The sequence below is a fragment of the Suricata suricatta genome, chromosome 8 (assembly GCF_006229205.1).
Source record: "Suricata suricatta isolate VVHF042 chromosome 8, meerkat_22Aug2017_6uvM2_HiC, whole genome shotgun sequence".
Lineage (NCBI taxonomy): Eukaryota > Metazoa > Chordata > Mammalia > Carnivora > Herpestidae > Suricata > Suricata suricatta.
Genome location: NC_043707.1, coordinates 88,513,956 through 88,520,911, shown reverse-complemented (window position 1 = coordinate 88,520,911; position 6,956 = coordinate 88,513,956). Strand labels below are relative to the sequence as shown.

General features: G+C 39.9%; 1 protein-coding gene across 1 annotated transcript in view; it reads left to right on the top strand.

Moving 5' to 3' along the window:
• Nucleotides 1-258: 258 nt before the first annotated feature.
• SGIP1 (SH3 domain GRB2 like endophilin interacting protein 1) overlaps nucleotides 259-6,956 on the top strand; it is a 208,349-nt gene continuing 201,651 nt past the window's right edge. Inside the window, exon 1 of the mRNA XM_029948816.1 lies at nucleotides 259-389. The gene's annotated coding sequence lies outside the window, so the exon portion shown is untranslated. The remainder of the gene's footprint in view (nucleotides 390-6,956) is intronic.

Here is a 6,956-nt window from a genome sequence, read left to right as displayed (position 1 = left end):
GAAGCCAAGGAAATATACAGTGTGAAATGTTAAGAATAAACAAAGATGAAATCCAAAGTGTGGCTATATTTTTAGTGCCTAAGACTTAATGGAAATGAAGGTCATTGGCATTGAGAAAGTCAAGCAACTATGAGGCAGGTATGTTGGGTCATGGAAGGGATGCTGAAGTCATAAATAATGAGGACAGGTGGTGAGGTAAAGAGGATTATGATATATTGTTGAAGTCATAGATAAAAGTTTAACCTGGAGTTGGTTACGGGTTGGTCAAAAGAGAAACAACTAAAATAGAAAAAAGTAAGTAGGATGGACTCCAAAAGATACTGTGGGAATGGCAGCAAGTGATTGACACAGAGGACACAACGGGGGACTAAGAAAATACTCTTCACCTAGTGAGTCGGGGATAAAGGGTAGGGTATGGGAGAGGGAGATGGCCTCCCATAGAGTAGATACAGAGGAAAGATAAAATATGCCATTAAAGGAAAACCAGGACTGAGGTTAGGCAAGTAGATGGTAAAGTTTGACTATAGGCATTTTTATTGACCATAGAAGAGGAAATCCAAAACATTGAAAGGGCTTCTGGAGGGGAAATTGAGGTTGGGGAAAGATAAGGATGGAGGTAGGGCTGGATAAGGATAGGTCTGGAAGGGCATCTTACTTGCTCTTGAAAGAGCAACTGAAGCAACAGGTCTTCTCACAAATTCTGCCTCCTCTCTACCCCAGCTGTTTTTCTTTTGTGTCGCCTTACCTCAGAATATTTATAAACCTGCGTTTAAGTCTTGGTTTTCTCATCTGCTTCCTCCCCTGTGTGAAAAGCTTCTTGAAAGGATTGCGATGTTTTCATCTTTGTGTCTGAAAGCCTAAAGGTTCCAGGGCAGAGACAATTCCTAACATATTATTGTTGGATGAAGAAATGAATGAATGTGAATGTGGTGGTGATATATACTATTAGTGTGTAACCCTCCGTCGTAACCCATCCCCCTTGCCCACGATGTTTATTGGGTTGGTTTTCTGTCAGTCTCTAGAACAGCACTGTCCAATGGAAATATAATGTGAGCTATAAATATGAACCACTGTTATAATTTAAACTTTCCAAGTGCACATTTTATTTAATCAAATATATGAAATAGTATTTCAACATAAAATCAATATAAAAATTATTAATGAGACATTTTAGATTATCTTTTTGTACTCTCTTCAAAGTCTGGTGTGCATTTTGACACATCACATCTCAATTCAGATTTAGCATATTTTAATGCTAAATAGCCACATGTAGCTAGTGACTAGATAGTGCAATTCTAGATTCTAGAACACACATCATTCTTTCCCTTTTGATGGCCTCTACACTTTCCTCTGTTTAGATTACTCTTCCTCTAGCTCTTCTAAAAAGTATGTATTTTTATTATATCATTCATAAAAGGCTATAGACACAACATGTAAACATGTAAATATTTATATACACACTATATATAAATTTTATAGAGATTGAAGGTTTATTTCTTGCACATTCAAAAACCACTATAGATCAAGTAGCTGTTTTCCATTTGGGAGGGGATAAAGAGGCAAGGAGTATGTGTAGGATGTTTGCAAAGGCCAGGGCTGGAAAATTCCATTGCCTTAATTTAGCCATATAACTTCATCCAGATGCAAGGAAGGCCAACAGATACAATCTTCCTGTGTATCCAGATAGAGAAAATGGTTGGCTAAACACGTATCACTGTTTCTGACACAATTTTATAAATTTTTCTTCCTAACTTTTTTAGCCAGCATCCAGAGAACAGGACTAAATATTACATAAAAATGATGATAAAAAAAAAACACTTAAGTCTTATTCCTGATTTTAATAAAGTTCTTTCATTGTGCCTCCATTTAACAAGATGATAGATTTGGGGAAGAGATTTGTGTATTTTATCATTCTAAGGACATTTTTATTGCTTTTATTGTTAATAAGGTTTTTATTTCATTTTATTTGTTTTTAAAAGGTTTATTTGTTTTGTGAGAAGAGAGTGAGAGGGAGAGAGAGAGAGAGTGAACGGGGGTTGGGGTGGAAGGGGCAGAATGAATCTGAGCAGTTTCTGCTCTGGCAGTGCAGAGCCCAGAAGGGGGCTCAAACCCACAAACTGAGCTCATGAGCTGAGCTGAAATCAAGAGTCAGACACTTAACCAATTGAGTCACCCAGGCACCCCAAGGTTTTTATTTATGTAAAGAGTGATATAAGTTAAAATTTATCAGTAATCTTTTCAACAAGTGTGGATATGATATAATTTTCTTTTTAGTCACTTAATATTGTGAATTATATGTATAGATTTTTTAAATGTTGAACTATTTTTTCTTACTCCTAGAATAATCTAACTTACTGTGATATACATATACATGTGTGTATATGTATATATACATATATATTTTTTTTTGAAGAGCTAAATTTTGTTTGCAGTTAATTTATTTTAAAACTGCATAATATGCAGGATAAGATTGAACTATAGTCTTTCTTTTTATTATCTTCACCAGGTTTTATAATTCATAAAGTGAATTTTGGAGCTTTTTCTCTTTTTCTAGTTTCTTGAGTTGTTCAAGTTGCATCTACGTTAACTGATTCTTCAAAGAGGGAAACAACTCCTCTGTGCCTGGGCCAGTTACTGTTGCCGAGGGTTTGTGCTTGAAGCTTATTGTCACCGGGCAGGATCCAATATATCGATTATAGTCATAGCATTCAAACATTTTTAATTTTTAATGTTTTTACTACTTTCATGCATTCTTTCTGGCCCTCAGTATGCTTTTTTATCATAGCTCTCTGATCTTATTTATTGTCGCTATACCCCCCCCCAAATTACAGCAAAAGCAAAAAAATCGGGTTTTTAAATGCCTTTCCAGTTTTCTACATTTCCTCTGGCTGCTTCCTCTGCTTTAGTGAGCTGTAACTGTTTACTTTCTTCCTCTTTGAAGCTGCTGACTCTTCTCACGTGCTCAGCCATTATTGCTTTTCTTTATCCATGTAGGTCCAAGTTAAGCAGTACCCCTAGCTGACGATATGCAATTCTTCAGTGCTCCAGGAGGTCTGGACAGGGAGAGACCAGTGAGTGGCAAGCATACCAGGGCATGTCTCTTATTTGGGATAAGTCGGCCAAGAAGTAGGATCCACTTCCCTCGTCCCCCACCTCTCCTGCAGAGAGGAGGGTAACTATGGGGCCTGCAGCTTTTCTCAGGATGCAGTGAGTGAGAACATACGAAGAACCTCTCAAGTATGCTGGATGGGATTAGTGTGGCATTCCGAGTCCCTCTGGATCATGAATCCTTCTGTAACTTTTATCTTAGGTGAACTGAGTAATGTCTATTGTGAACAGCTTCTCTTTCAGTTGCTCTTCCCACAGTTATTCTGGTAATAGTGCTCCTTCTTTCTCTGACCATGTCTTTCCTACCCCTCCAATTATATAAGGGGTTCCTACTATTAAGGGTTGTTTGTCATAGAAATTTGCCTACCTCCTCCCCATCTTTAGTCACAGTGTGGTGGCATGTGATGAAGTTCAATGTAAACACATTTTGGTATAATGGGTCCAGCATGATAAGTCACCTACTGGTTCCATTGATTGGTCCAAAGGGTGAATGATGAGCCAAGCCAGGTCAATTAGAGCCCTGCTCCGGAAGTTTTTTGAAGTAGGTCTTGAATCCTGAAGGCTGTGAAGATGTGAGTTTAATGGACTTAAATGGCCAGCTTTCAGATTACAGGGAGAAAAACTAGTAAGAGAAAACAAGCTGACCTGCTGAGAGAAACAGAGCTGTGACTACTTGATTCTGGTAACAGTTTCCTGGAACATCCTAGTTCTTGCTTTCTCTCAGCTGTATAATCTTTCATGTAATTCTATGTGCTACCCAAATAAAGCCCCCTTTGACCACATCAGATCCACCTGGCATTTTCATTCTAACCCAAGAGTATGATGGGTACGGGCTCTCTCTCATTCTTCCTCTCTCTCTCTCTCTCTCTCTATACACACACACACACACACACACACACATACTTAGTCCTTTCACCCCATGGAAATCTAACTCTTCCAGTGTTGATTTCTGGGGCTTGGACGATGTTTTCTCTTCTATATTCATTGAATTGCCTCAGTGGGAACAGCAAGAGGGACAGAATCAAATTCCACCCTAAGATCACTATCTATCTTGGGAGATGTATCTATATTTGTATATCCATATCTCAATATATCTATACATACATATATATCCATTTATTAAACATGGCCTCTATGTTAATTTTTTTCTTCCTTCCTTTGTGACTCAGTTCACCTGATTTTCTTTCTTTGTGAACTATGAACAGATTTCCCCCCCAAACACTAAAATTGGGAAATTGGGAAGAAATTGGACTTTCATAATAGGATTTGATTCCAGAAAAACATATGTAATGGGGCATCACCACCATAAAAATGTTCTTTCAGAAAAAGAAATTAAATGTCTAGTGACTTCCGCAGTGAAGTTTGGGGCTCGGACTGGTGGCGGCACTGAGAGCCACGTATAATTTGGGCACGTGCTCATTATCTTGGGCTGAATTCCTAGGCAGTCCTTGCACTCTGATGCAAGTTAGTAATTTAACCAACCTTTTCCACAGGTCCTCTGACATCCATTTAAAATTTGTGAAAAATATTCCATTATTTCAGCAGCTAAAAATTGGCCTTTGTACTTGTTGGTAAGCAAAAACTTTGCTAGGAAATCATAAAATTTGAGCCACAATATAATGTGTTATTCGTTGTTCTTGAAAAAAAAAAACCTTTTCCCCCCAAAAACCTATGAGAAGACACAATTAAGATGCTTAATCTGTTCTGATAACTTACCTGAGCAATTTTTTATTTGAAGCAGAACTTTGTTCATCAGGTGTTCTTGTAGTCGGTAATTAGCAATTGGTACTTACAGTTGGTAATAAAGTTGCACAAAGGTTAACCAAGCTTGGGACTAGTCTTACTACCTTTAACTGTACACATACCTTTCTTGGTCCTTCTCTGACAATCTTACCTGGACACTTCTTTTTCCAGCAAACACCCCACTGACAAAAAAATATTTGGGCTGTCTTTCTGTCTCTACCTAGCTGCTTTGCTGTATGCCTAAAACAAAACTGATATGTGTCCATACTAAGTGTATCTGAGAAGTTTGCTCTAATACACTGCAAAATGTACCTACACAGGTTGAAAGGAAGCAGGCAGCCTGGGTCTCTCTGGTTCTTGTGGTCCCTTATTTATCTGACAATAATCTCCATCCCTCTGCTTGCACTTACCTCCAGATTTTATCCGAGCCATTTTTCTTATTTAGAACTCCCTATTTTATTTAGAACTGCCACTCCAAGTCCGGTCCATTTTTTTCTGAACTCTAAACTTCCACCTTTGAAAGTGGATCTTCCTTCACCTCCTTTGTTTTAAATCCCTCTTCTAGTCACCTGTCCCTCAGAACTTCAGAACGCTCCACCTGTTAAACCCCTGGATGCATCACCTGGTCTACCACTAAGTTGTTCTCTGTGCATGTGGTATAACTTCAGCAGCAGACTTCTCTGATGCCTCTGGCAGCCCTTTGGTGGTAATAACACTAATATCAAAAAGCTAACGGTGGGGGTTTATTACACTCCAGACACAATGCTAATTTATTGGCAAGGTATTTAGAATACTGTTTGGCACATAGTAAGTAATTAATAAAGGTTTGTTATTACTGCTATTTATAGCCCTATGAACTTGGTGTTATTTTTATCTCCACTTCACAGATAAGGAAACTGTGAGGCACAAACAGTTATGTAACTTGCACAGGGTCACAGAACTCATAAAGTGCCAAAGACTTAATTTGATTCCAGTCTGTTTGATGCCATGTTCTTAACCAATACAAAAAATCTGGGTAAATGCACATACCCCAGTGAATCTTTTTTCCTGCCTTTTTCAGAACAGTATTAAGATGTACTCAACACAGGTTTTACTTCGTAACTCTTTTCTCTTTTAAATTCGATGGCTATATATATGTATATGAATGAAAAAAGACACAAGTATTTGTACCTCCCTGGAGAGTGTTGTTTTGAAATTTCAAGGCTTTGAAACGTGTCCTCAGGGAGATTGAAGAGTTTTAAAAACTTCTAAGTTGCTATGGAATTGCAGTTTTTGGTTTTTGGTTTGTTTGTTTTAACTGTTCATATGCCTTCCGGTCAGCTTTTTGAGTTCTATTTTCTTCCATAGTTCTTAGCCACCAATACCTCGTGTTTGCTCTGGTAGAAAGAACTAGACTTATTTCAAGGGCTAAGCAATATTAAAAGTTTGTGGGTTTGTTCATAAGATAAATGATTTATAGTAGCATTAGAGATTCAACACTGAATCTTCTTAAAGGTCTTTCATCGGATGCTCATCATTGCTCTGTGATGTTAGGGCTTTTCTCCCAATCTTGGTGCTAGATTGAAGAAATGATCACTTCTGCTGTTGGCCCCTAGAGTTCTAAAGACGCTTTCCCCTTTCTTCTGTACTCCCCTCCTCCTCCTCCCTCCCACCTGCCGCCGCCTGCTTCTTCCTTACCTGTCAGAGCCTGCTTGAAGGGAACCGAAGCTCGCCGGACCCCAGGGCCCGAGGCCTTCGGAAGGGCTCCCGGGGTCCCTGGGGACCAGTCAGTTGACAGATTCTCAGTCCAAGAAGCCCGGGTGCCATAACCCTTCCCACTAAGGCAGCAGCCCTGCCGAGACCCAGCTCCCATCCCTGGAAGCTGCAAAACCTGGGCTCCACCCACCCCTCCGGCCAGAAGCCCGCACCACTGCTTCCCTCCGGATTTCCACCCGGGCGAACCAATGGGCTCGAATGGGTTACAGATGCCGGAGGCGCGGGGCGAAAAGCGGTGTCCTTTAGAAGAAAGTTGGTTTCTTACAGGGCCTGCAGTTGGAGGCACAGCCCGGCTCCACCTGGGGAAGGAGGCGGCTCCCGCGCGCCGGGCCTCGGGGCGGCGCGCTGCG